The sequence below is a fragment of the Dama dama genome, chromosome 1 (assembly GCF_033118175.1).
Source record: "Dama dama isolate Ldn47 chromosome 1, ASM3311817v1, whole genome shotgun sequence".
In the NCBI taxonomy this organism is placed as follows: domain Eukaryota; kingdom Metazoa; phylum Chordata; class Mammalia; order Artiodactyla; family Cervidae; genus Dama; species Dama dama.
Window position 1 is genome coordinate 78,207,444 of NC_083681.1, and position 12,808 is coordinate 78,220,251.

General features: G+C 38.0%; 1 pseudogene; it reads left to right on the forward strand.

The window, feature by feature from the left end:
- The first annotated feature begins 4,579 nt into the window (after positions 1-4,579).
- Positions 4,580-12,600, forward strand: LOC133067217 (olfactory receptor 5M11-like; annotated as a pseudogene).
- Positions 12,601-12,808: the final 208 nt, after the last annotated feature.

Genomic DNA, 12,808 nt, shown 5'->3' on the forward strand with positions numbered 1-12,808 from the left:
TATATTGAATGTTTATTTAATATCAATATTCCTTTAACTTTAGTGAACTTTGTCAGTGACTCTCTCACTGTTCTCTTTCCTCCCACACTTCAGGTTTAGTTTTCTTCTGTGTAATATATACCCTTATATTCAGTTATTTCAGTGAGAATTTGTGTGAGATTAATTCTCCTTTTCATTTTTCTGAGAATTTCTTGTTTTAAGTTTAATTCTCAAATAATTTATTGGGATATAAATGTAGATACACAGATACTTAATTTTATACCTAAAAATATTCCATTATCTGTCTTCCATTAGTTTTAGTAATACAGATGGCTGCACTATCAGATAATTTGTATTTCTCTGTATGTAAAATACTGTATTTTTATATTTTGCTAGTTTTCAGTTTCAGCATTTGTCTTTGTTGGAATTTAGTTATATTTATCTTCTTACATTTCCATTGCCTCCTTGGCTGATCTTCCCAAGTCATATCCTCTTAGTATATGCTCTCAAAATATCATATAACTTTAGATGATCTAAGTTTTCACAGTTGTAATTTTAACACTATTTTTGTGATTGGTTTAGTTTATTTTATCCCCAGGATCGTCATCTTCAAGCTGACTAGGTCCATGTTTAGCTTTGCTCACTAATTTAAAGTCAGTATACATCCCAAAACCTAGAACACAGGTGGTTCAGTAAATATCACTTGGTTTAATAAACTGTCACTATGCCTTTGCATTATAATTGAGTAATTCAAGCTCTAATCTGTTCAACTTTCCAACACGATTTTCACTGAAAGTGAAAGTTAGCCGCACAGTCATGTCCTGCTCTTTGTGATCCTATGGGCTGTATCCTACTGGCCTCCTCCATCCGTGGAATTCTCCTGGCAAGTGTACTGGAGTGGGTTGCCATTTCCTTCTCCAGGGGATCTTCCCGACCCGAGGACTGAACCCAGGTCTGCTGCACTGCAGGCAGATTCTTTACCAACTGAGCCACTAAGTCCTCTAATTCTTTATTTAAAACCAGACTGTACAACTGTAATGCCTTATCCCTCCCACAATAAAGAAGACACATGCTTTAAGGACACAAAAGATCTTTTGACTTTCTCTTAGACACTCTTCATTAAGCATATGGTGACAAATAGGATGCTCTCCCTGGGTATTTGTTAGTTATGTGGATGAAGGAATTAATGGATTGATGGATAAATGAATGCCACAATATCCAGAGGCTGTTTAATATTATGTAAACTTGTCACATTTCTTTCCAACTGCTTGATATTAAAAAAAAAATCTGTTAGCCTGTTTGAATCCCAGAACAATGCATTACTTAACTCTCCCAGAGAAAGTTAATTGTACTCTACTAACCTCAGTTTCCAATCTAAAAAATGAAGACAATAGTACTAATGGCCCATGGATTGGTGAGGATTAATTAAGCTAATACTTGTAAAATGATAACCCCAATGCTGGCATATACTAAGTATTTAGTGCCTATGATCTAAGTAATTAATAATTAATTACTAAGTAATCTAAGTATTACTCCAATTCTGTTTTCTTCCCTATAGTTTTTAAAGAAGACAGGCACTTATCCCATATCATCTCCCTATAGATTTTAGTTTCAGGGGATAACGATATGTCTTCAATGAACGCAAAATTACCTGAGAGGGAAAAGCCAAGATTTGTTGTACAGTCACTGAATTAAGTACACACTTCACTCTCCTTATTCAGCACATATTTGCTCTGCAGTTGTTATCTCCAGGGACCTTCCTAGCTGTGGGTATCACTTCCATGCCAAAAATGTTTGCAGTCTACTGTTGGCAACAGAAGTGTTAGTAGGTAATGAAAGCAGTGTATTAGCCAAGGATAGGGCAGAGTGGTAATACGGCATGCGGTATGTAGGTAACAGATTCAAGGGATTAGGTCTGATAGACAGAGTGCCTGGAGAACTATGGACAAGGATTCATAACATTGTACTGGAGGCGGTGGTCAAAACCATTTCCAAGAAGAAACGCAAAAAGGCAAAATGGTTGTTTGAGGAGGCCTTACAAATAGCTGATGAAAGAAGGGAAGTGAAGGGCAAAGGAGGAAAGGAAAGATATATCCATCTGAATACAGAGTTCTGAAGAATAGCAAGGAGAGATAAGAATGCATTCTCAAGTGATCAGTGCAAAGAAATAGAGGAAAACAATAGAATAGGAAAGATTAGAGATCTCTTCAAGAAAATTAGAGATACCAAGGGACTATTTCATGCAAAGATGAGCACAATAAAGGACAGAAGTGTTATGGACCTAACAGATGCAGAAGATATTAAGAATAGGTGGCAAGAATACACAGAAGAACTATACGAAAAAGATCTTCATTACCCAGATAATCACAATGGTATGATCACTCAGCTAGAGCCAGACATTCTGGAATGCGAAGTCAAGCAGGCCTCAGAAAGTATCACTATCATCACCATGAACGAACTAGTAGAGGTGATGGAATCCCAGGTGAGCTATTTAAAATCCTAAAAGATGATACTATTCAATCATTGCAGTCAGTATGCCAGCAAATTTGGAAAATTCAACAGTGCCTAGGACTGGAAAAGGTCAGTTTTCATTCCATTTAAAAGAAAGGCAATGATAAGAATGTTCAAACTACTGCACAATTGTGCTCATCTCACATGTTAGCAAAGCAATGTTCAAAATTCTCCAAGCTAGGCTTCAATAGTATGTGAGCCACGAACTTCCAGATGTTCAAGCTGGATTTAGAAAAGGCAGAGGAACCAGAGATCAAATTGCCAACATCCATCAGATTGTAGAAAAAGCAAGGCAATTCCAGAAAAACATGTATTTCTGCTTCATTGATGATGCTAAAGCCTTTGACTGTGTGCATCACAACAAATTGTGGAAAATTCTCATATGGGAATACCAGGTCACCTTATATGCCTCCTGGGAAACCTGTATACAGGTCAAGAAGCAGCAGTTAGAACCAGACATGGAAAAACAGACTGGTTTCAAATTGGGAAAGGAATATGTCAATGCTGTATATTGTCGTCCTGCTTATTTAACTAATATGCAGAGTACATTATGCAAAATGCCAGATTGGGTGAAACACAAGCTGGAGGCAAGAATGCAGGAAGAAATATCAATAACCTCAGATATGCAGATAATACCACCCTTATGACAGAAAGTGAAGAGGAACTAAAGAGACTCTTGATGAAAGTGAAAGAGGAGAGTGAAAAACCTGGCTTAAAACTCAACATTCAAAAAGCTAAGATCATGGCATCCAGTCTCGTTCAGTTCAGTTCAGTTGCTCAGTCATGTCTGATTCTTCACTGCAAAGTGTGACTTCAGCCATTAAATTTTAAAATGCTTGCTCCTTGGAATAAAAGCTGTGACCAACCTAGACAGCATATGAAAAAAGCAGAGACATTATTTTGATGACAAAGGTCTGTCTAGTCAAAGCTATGGTTTTTCCAGTAGTCATGTATGGATTTGAGAGTTGGAACATAAGGAAAGGTGAGCACTGAAGAGTTGACGCTTTTGAACTGTGGTGTTGGAGAAGACTCTTGGGAGTCCCTTGGACTGCAAGATCAACCAGTCCATCCTAAAGGAGATCAGCCCTGAATATTCATTGGAAGGACTGATGCTGAAGCTGAAGCTCCAATACTTTGGCCACCTGATGTGAAGAACTGACTCATTGGAAAAGACCCTGATGCTGGGAAAGACTGAAGGTAGGAGGAGAAGGGGATGACAGAGGATGAGATGGTTGGATGGCATCACTGACTCAATGGTCGTGAATTTGAACAAGCTCTGGGATTTGATAATGAACAGGGAAGCCTGGCGTTCTCCAGTCCATGGGGTCACAAAGAGTTGAACATGGCTGAGTGACTGAACTCAATTGGACTGAACTGGTGGAGGTTAAATTCAGTTCTGTGGAAGCAAAAAACATCATTTGAGAAGAACTCAATTTAAACCTTTTCCTAGAGTCAGGATCAATTTGAACTGGATGAGAACAAAGAGTATGGTATTTCATGCTCACATTATTTTTTCTTTTCTTTTAAAAATTAGTATGTAAATATGTGGTTAGAAATCACAGTACAATAATGAACTAGAATTTACCCCTGGAGAACTAATACATGAGTAGAAAGTGTATCTCCTTTAGTGATGTAATGTGCTAAAGAATAAATTAGAATATATAGGGTGTTTGGGAAGTGTGAAACAGAAGGGGATTAATTCAATCTCAGGTATAATGGGAGAAGAGTGAGAAATGTGTCACAAGGGACCAGCCTTGAAGTTGGCCTTATAAGATAAGTAGAGTTGCAGAAGAAAAAATAGTGCAAGGAGATAGGGATTAAGCAGCTCACTTGTGACTATGAACATAGCTATGGCTAGAAGCATAGTTATCTATAGATACAGCCATAGATACAAGAATAGGCAAGAGATGGAAATAAAATAATAGTTCAGTATTAAAGAAACTGAAACAATGGCTTAATAGAAGTAAAACAGCAGTGTATGACAGTATTCATTTTGAATAACATCTGGAGGTTTAGAAAAATCATTTTAATTATAATAAAATGTGGGCCTTCATATCTCCTTTGATTGAATTTGTTTCAAATGCAGAAAATGCCACTCACCAATGACACTGCACTAAGAGAATTCATTCTCCTGGGCCTCATGGATCGCCCAGAGCTCCAGTCTCTCCTCTATGTGCTGTTTCTGGTCATTTACCTTGTCACCGTCCTAGGCAACCTGGGCACGATGGTGTTAATCAGACCAGACTCTCGCTTTCCCACACCCATGTACTTCTCCCTCACGCTACTCATTAGGCTTGCTTGCTCTCAAACTCATGCGAAAGGGCTTGCTTTGCTCGTATTAGCAGGCTTCAACCTCTGCCTCTCCCTCATCATCATCCTGGGGTCTCACGCCTTCATTCTTGCCACCATCCTCAGGATCAAGTCAGCAGAAGGAAGGTGCAAGGCCTTCTCCACCCGTGGTTCCCACGTGACAGTTGTAGCCCTATTTTATGGGACAGTCTTCTGCACATATTTAAGATCACCAACAGATAAGAATGCTGAGGAATCCAAGATAATAGCTGTTTTCTACACCTTTGCAAACCCAGTACTTAATCCATTGATCTACAGCCTGAAGAACAAAGATGTAAAATAAGTGCTGAAGAGAGTCTTCAGAAGAAATATGGTCACTCAGATGGCAATGCTTCCAGTTTCCAATAAACGATAACTCCTAAACTTTGACTCAAATGCCTTAGCATTATCATGATGGGTTTTCAGGTTCTTTATGGCTACATCTTTATGGCAAAATATCTCACCAAAAGGTACTCAGCTCTGGAACAATGAACCACACTTAATCATCTAGGCTCTTGCCTTTTAATATGTTGTCCATGAACCAGAAGAAACAGCGTAAGTTTGGAGGTCTCAGCTCCACTGGGGCCAGGTTCATGTGTAGCTTTGCTCACTGTTTGAAGTTAACATTTTTCACAAAACCTGTGAATAAGATGATTTTCAATAAATATTTCTTGAATTATTTTTATAACCCTTTCTTATTATGGAGAATTAAGTACAACCCCTACACACTACCACTTTCCAGAATGGTCTTCAAGAATTCTAAACAATCTAAAATCCTATTGTGTGACTTTAAATATGCATATCTCATCTTTCCCACCGTGAAAAGGAAGTGGTTTAAGGGCACAAACCATCATTTAAGTTTCTATTGTACTCTCTACATTCACAGCAAAGTGCAAACAGAAGTTTTTCCTTGAAAATTTATTAACTCTATGGATTAATGAATAAATGAATGAATGAATGATTGACTCTGCTCAGAATGTGGCATTGCGTGAGCTTGCCAGATGTCTTTCCTAAACAACGTGAAATCAGAGACTGTTTATTAATCTGTTTAAACCCCGTCTCACAATGTATTAATAGCAGTTTGACAGAGAAAGTTAATCATCCTCTGCTGTCCTCTGTTTCCCTTTTGTAAAGTGAATATAATAATACCAAGGACCCAGAGTTTGTGAGGATTGACTGATCTGATCCATGTAAAGTGGTGAGGCCAATGCCTGGCACATATTAAGGATTTAATGCCTATTACCCAGAATTAATTATTTCCATTCACTTTTTTTCCTGCAGTTTTTAAAAAAGAGAGTCACTCACCCCATATCATCTCCCTAGAGAATTTCAAGTGTGAGGGATGAGGTTGTGCATTCAATAAATGCAAACGTACCTGGGAAGCAATATACAAGAAGAAAAGAAATGCAATATATTTGCTGACTTATACACTGCACACACTCCCTAAATTATTCATCAATATTTGTTAACTTTTTTATTTTTTTTTTTGGCCACATCATGAGACACATGGTGTGTGGGATCTTGATTTTCCGCATCAATGTCTGTTGATCAAGTATTATTCTCCAGGGCAGATGCTAAACTGTGGAAATCACAGTTCTTCCAGATAAGAGCTTGTGGTCTAGTGGTGGCAACAGAAATATTAGTAGGTGATGAAAACGGAGTGTGTCAGCCAAGGATGGGACAGAGCGGTAAGACGGAGTGGAGGGCAGTGGTCAAACCCAGTTCTGTGGCGGCAAGAGAGCATCCTTTGAGAGTAATTCCATGTGAGCATTTCCTAGTATTAAGATTAACATGAACCAGAGGAGGACAAGGAAAACACTGACTGGAAAGAAACTGAAGTAAGAATTTCAAAAAAAGATGAGAGAGGGAAAAGGGACAAACTGTGACTTCAGGCTGAGGATGGGCAGCTTCCCCTCCCACAACTGGAAAAGTGGTTTTCAAAGTATCTTTGACAGTTATTATTTCATTTAAATGCTTTCTTCTCTGCAATCACCCTCTCTCTTTTTTTCTTAGTTTTCTAATTTTATTGAAGCTTTCAATGGTTAAGTCAAAGATCTCTCTTGGTAAATGTCACATTGCACTTGAAAATATGTGGATTATTTTCAAATATCTTTTGATATCAATTTCTAACATAACTCTACAGTGATAAGAAAACAGACTTGGTATGGTTTCAATACCTTCAGACCCGGAAAATTTTGTACCTTCATTTATGTTCCTGGATATGTTCCAGTGTCTCTTAGTTTATAGTTTGTGGGAACTTGAATAGAGTTTGTACCTTACTGTTGTGTGAAAATTGTATAAATCTTAATTATGTTGCATTGGTTCATGGTGTTTTTAGGTCTACTATATCCTTTTATGTTCCTATATATTCATTTTATTAATTTTTGAGAGTTTGATATTAAAACTCCAACTAAAAATCATATTTTTCTACTTGAAAATAATTGTAAAATATAGTAGAACTACATGTCACTTCATTCTGTATTTCCCAAGTCTCCTGTATATGTGTTATCACACTTTTTTAATGTAAAAAGGAAAGAGAAAAAGAAAAACTAATCAATTGGGTACAGGAAGGCAGAAATTCAAAAGCTACCCTGCCACTTACTAGCCATGTGGCATAGAGTTTACTGTTCCTTTAGTGGAGAGTCTGGTTCTTTAGCTGAAATGACAGGTGGGAGTCCTTACCTCCAAGTGTCATTTTGAGGAATCAATTAAATTGCCTATGGGAAAGTGTCCCACACATAAGAAGTACTCAATAAAGTGATTGCTAAACACCTCATCTATTTCATAGCCCTGCTCTTGCCTACCCTTGCTCAAGATATGGATGTCCATTAGAAAGGATATTGCTAAGAGCTCTAAATTTTATAAGAGGATGTTTCAGTATAAAAGAAAAAAAAAAAACAAAATAAGTCTATCTTCAAAATGTGAACTTTAAATCATTGCTTGCCTTCCACGTAACTCTCAGGTCAAATAATGAATTAGAAAATATGAAAAAATATGTCTGAAACATATGATTAGCTCTTTGATCCCACAGTGATACAGTGAATCTCCAAAGGGCTGATTCCCAATGACACACTCATTTCTGCTGCCAAGTACTTCTGAGATTTGCCGTAAGAACAGGCTCCTACCTCCCAAATCCTGCAAGAAATACATTGATGGTATTCAGCTTAGAGAGGCATCAACGAACTTTCCTAAGCAGACGTTGAGAAAATAGGTTCATATCCAAAACAGAAGTAAGTCTTTGTGTGTCTTATTTTTAAGTCAAGAAGAGATTACTGTAAAGTCTCCAACAGGTCCACCAACTTTTACACTGTTTGCTCAAGATACACACATGCAAATCTTTATGTTTCAGTTGCTGTTGTTCAGGCACCTAGTCATGTCTGACTTTTTGCAACACCATGGATTGCAGTGCACTAGGCTTCACTGTTCTTCACTATCTCCTGGAGTTTGCTCACACTCATGTTCATTGAGTCTGTGATGCTATCCAACCTTCTCTTCTGTTGCCCCCTTCTCTTCCTGTCCTCAATCTAGAGCCCTAGCCCACTGAGCTGGGTTCCTCTCTAGGGTGATCTCACCAGGGCTGAGCTCTTGCTTTCTGGATTCTGTCTCCTTCTTTTCTTTTTTCCTTCCATTTCTTTTTGCAGAAGAGAGGATACTCTCCTGCTCCATATACCCTATTGTCGGTTCTGCTGGCCTGAGTGCTGTAGGAATGGATGATTTTGTGTACATGTAACTAATGCAGTTTTAGGGCTCTGTTTTCAGAAACTTTACAGATTAAATATAATGTTCTTCCTCACTGTCTTGAAATCCTTCATTATTTTTGAACAAGGATGCTGTATATTTTCTCTGTTACTGGATTGTGTCCATTGTGTAGATTGTCCTAGTTACCCAGGTTTAACAATTTGTAGCTTTCTACTGTCCTTGAGCTGCTCCTTTGCTGTTTCTCCCTCCATCAGAGACGGGCTCTCCATGGCTGCGACATAGTAAACCCACAAGTGCCCCATTCAGAAGATGCTCACCTGTCATTCTAGGCTAACAAAGGTAGCCAGGTCAGCTGTGATTTTCCTTCTTACTCTCCAAAGATGTTTTGGTATCTCTCCACCTATCAGCACTCCTGCTGCCCTCCAGTCAGGGTATGCCTGGATTCACACAGGTCACTGAGACTCTGAATCAAGACCTTTTCAGTTCCCAGAAGCAATCATTATGTGACATGTAATAAACAACTCCTTCTGCAGTAGTAGACTGGTCCTTCAGTCTAATTTCCTGGCATGTCTTAATAAATCTGAAATTTCTGATCTTTTTCTTTCTAGCATTTTCTCTTCTGGTAACTATCTATTCTTTCTGGGATTCTAGGGTACTGAAGAACAGGAAAAATCTCCTAAGCCACCCTGTTGCTGGCATATAAGAAGATAACCTGATTTCAGCTTATTTATTGGTAGACACTTCTTACAGGAAAGCTGAAATAAACCACCAATTAACTTCTTTTCCTCCAGTGAATATTGTGATATCTTGATAAAATCTCATAGGCAGAGATAAATCAGTCTCTCAATGAAGTGAAACATTTGTGCTTTAGAGGAAGTATCAGCTCTGACTTTCTGCATTCCTCTGTATGAATTCTGCACGTGCAAATATAGGCCTCAGTTCAGTCACTCAGTCATGTCTGACTCTTTGTGATGCCATAGACTGCAGCAGGCAGGCTTCCCTGTCCATCACCAACTCCCGGGGTTTATTCAAACTCATGTCCATTGAGTCTGTGATGCCATCCAACCATCTCAGCCTTTGTCGTCCCCTTCTCCCCCCACTTTCAATGTTTTCCAGAATCAGGGTCTTTTCCAATGAGCCAGTTCTTCGCATGAGGTGGCCAAAGTATTGGAGTTTCAGCTTCAGCGTCAGTCCTTCCAAGGAACACCCAGGACTGATTTCCTTTAGGATGGACTGGTTGGATCTCCTTGCAGTCCAAGGGACTCTCAAGAATCTTCTCCAACACCACAGTTCAAAAGCATCAATTCTTTGGTGCTCAGCTTTCTTTAGAGTGCAACTCTCACATTCATACATGACTACTGGAAAAACCACAGCTTTGACTACATGGACCTTTATTGGCAAAGTAATGTCTCTGCTTTTTAATATACTGTCTAGATTGGTCATAACTTTTCTTCCAAGGAGCAAGCATGTTTTAATTTCATGGCAGCAGTCACCATCTGCGGTGATTTTGGAGCCTCCCAAAATAAAATCTGTCACTGTTTCCATTCTTTCCCCATCTATTAGCCATGAAGTGATGGGACCAGATGCCATGATCTTAGTTTCCTGAATGATGAGTTTAAAGGCAACTTTTTCACTCTATTCTTTCACTTTCAAGAGGCTTTTTAGTTCTTCTTCAGTTTCTTCCATAAGGATGGTGTCATCTGAATATCTGATGTTATTGATATTTCTCCTGGCAATCGTGATTCCACCTTGTGCTTCATCCAGCCTAGCATTTCTCATGATGTACTTGTCATAAAAGTTAAATAAGCAAGGTGACAATATTCAGCCTTTATATACTCCTTTCCAGATTTGGAACCTGTGTGTTTTTCCATGTCCAGTTCACATAGGCCTATAGGTTTCCAAATATATCACACATGGTATCTTTGCCTCTGGTCCTTATCCTTCCTAGAATATTCTCCTTTGAATTGTCTGATTGATTTTTCTTTCTCTTCCAGCTTGTTATTTAAAAAGTCACTTTTATGTAAGTTCATTGTTAACGTTGCTGTTTGAAATTTAAACAACATTTCCTTCATTTTCTTTCTTTTCCTCCATGCCAGAGTCATTTGAAACACTATTGATTTATTGTGGTATTATCTTTCTGTGTTCACTAGAATGTGAATGCCAGAAGGGCAGGGATTTTGAAGCTTTGGTTCATTTCTCCATCTACAGTGCATAAATACACAATGTAGTAATTATCAGTAAATACCTTTTGGATTACTTTGTGATGTCCATAAAGATTTTAGAGTGAAATAAAACAGATATTATTATTCCCATTTAAAATAAGAAAATGAAGTGCCCTCTAGGTAAAAATAATTATCTATTATTAGTAACTACTATTATCATATTCCATAAATGTATATTAAGTACTTAATATACAATGGAAGGGAACTATAGGTACAAAAGTGCTTTTTTTAAAACTGTTTCTGGATCATAACTACAGTAAGTTTTAGTGACTCATTTGGTAATGAGACAAGAATTGGGCAAGTTAAAAAAAATGAAGTGTGAGAGAAATAAAAACATAAAAGCCTCTGGGGAGTACAAAAGAGGGGACTCAGCACTTATTTAGAAGTGAAGATGAGAGTAAGCTACAAATTGTCATATGTCTAGATAGATGGAGTCATGTTTAATAACCTAAATACTTCTTTTCTTTATGAAAACACTCTGTCATCGCTGTAGACCATCCTCAAAATACTATGTGAGAATTCATTTCATCTAACAATTCTTTGTTCATTGATTTGTCATGTGTTTATAGGACTCTAGTGATTTTGCCTTTGTGTTTTGGTTTGTAATTATATTTTTAAAGTGTGATTCTGGGAACATCTGTGTTAGGATCGTCTGGATAAGTGTTAAGTGTGAGATCCCACTGTCCCATGTGACTTTCTGACACAGATGTTCTGTAGATTATCTTGATTAACAAGCTTCTTGGAGCTATTGTTTTGTCAAGCAGTGTATAAGCCCCTGTTTTTCCTATGAAAGATATAACATTGTGAATCTTTCTGTGGGGATTCAAAGATGAATAAAATATTACAAGTAGCTTGGTATTTCATGCTGATGCTATTTTTTTCTTTTCTTTTTTAAAGTAGTGTATAAATTTGCCCTTAGAAATCAAAGAACAGTAATGAAGAATAATGTACTCTGCCCTTGAAGAACTAGCATATAAATAGCAAGTGGATCCTAAAATGAAAGGATCCTAAAATGGAAGGCTACACCTCTACTGCAGCCCCACTGATGCTGACTGTGATGTTATCAGAGAAGAAGACCATCAGCTTTGCTGGCTGCTTTGTACAATGTTACCTTTTTGTAGCACTTCTCCTCACTGAGTTTTACATGCTGGCAGCAATGGCCTATGACCACTACATGCCCATATGAAACCCTCTGCACTACAGTGTGAAGATGGCCAGGTGCGTCTGCATAAGTTTGGCCACATTCCATTAAGTCTACGGTTTCTCAGATGGAATCTTCCAGGCCATCCTGACCTTCCACTTGACCTTCTTTAGATCCAACATCATCAACCATTTCTACTGTGCTGACCCGCCACTCATTAAGCTTTCTTGCTCTGATACTTATGTCAAAGAGCATGCCATGTTGATATCTGCAGGCTTCAACTTCGCCAGCTCCCTCATCATCATCCTGATTTCTTATGTCTTAATTCTCACTGCAATCCTCAGGATCAAATCAGCAGAAGGAAGGCGCAAGGCATTTTCCACCTGTGATTCCCAGATGACAGCTGTAAACCTATTTTATGGGACACTCTTTTGCATGTATTTAAGACCACCAACAGACAAGACTGTGGAAGAATCCAAGATAATAGCTGTTTTCTAAGCTTTTGTAAGTTCAGTACTTAATCCATTGATCTACAGTCTGAGGAACAGGATGTAAAACAAGCATTGAAGAGAGTCCTCAGAAGAAATATAGTCACTGAGATGGCCATGCCTCAATTTCCATTAAACTGTAACTCTGAATCTTTCGCTCAAATATCTTTAACATTTATAAGATCAATTTTCATATTCTTTGTGTCTGTGTTTCAATTGTTCTTCAGACTGAGAATAAATAAGCTGTACTTAGTCTGGACTGCTGCCCTTCAATATGTTTACCTGGGTTAGCGGTAGTAACATTTCCTTGGATATTGTTAGAAATGAAGCGTAGAATTCTGCACCTCAGATCAACTATTTCAAAACTGCTTTTAGAATCAAATTTTAGGTACTTTGAAGTCATTACATTTTGAGGAGCCCCCTTCTAATTGAAAATTCCT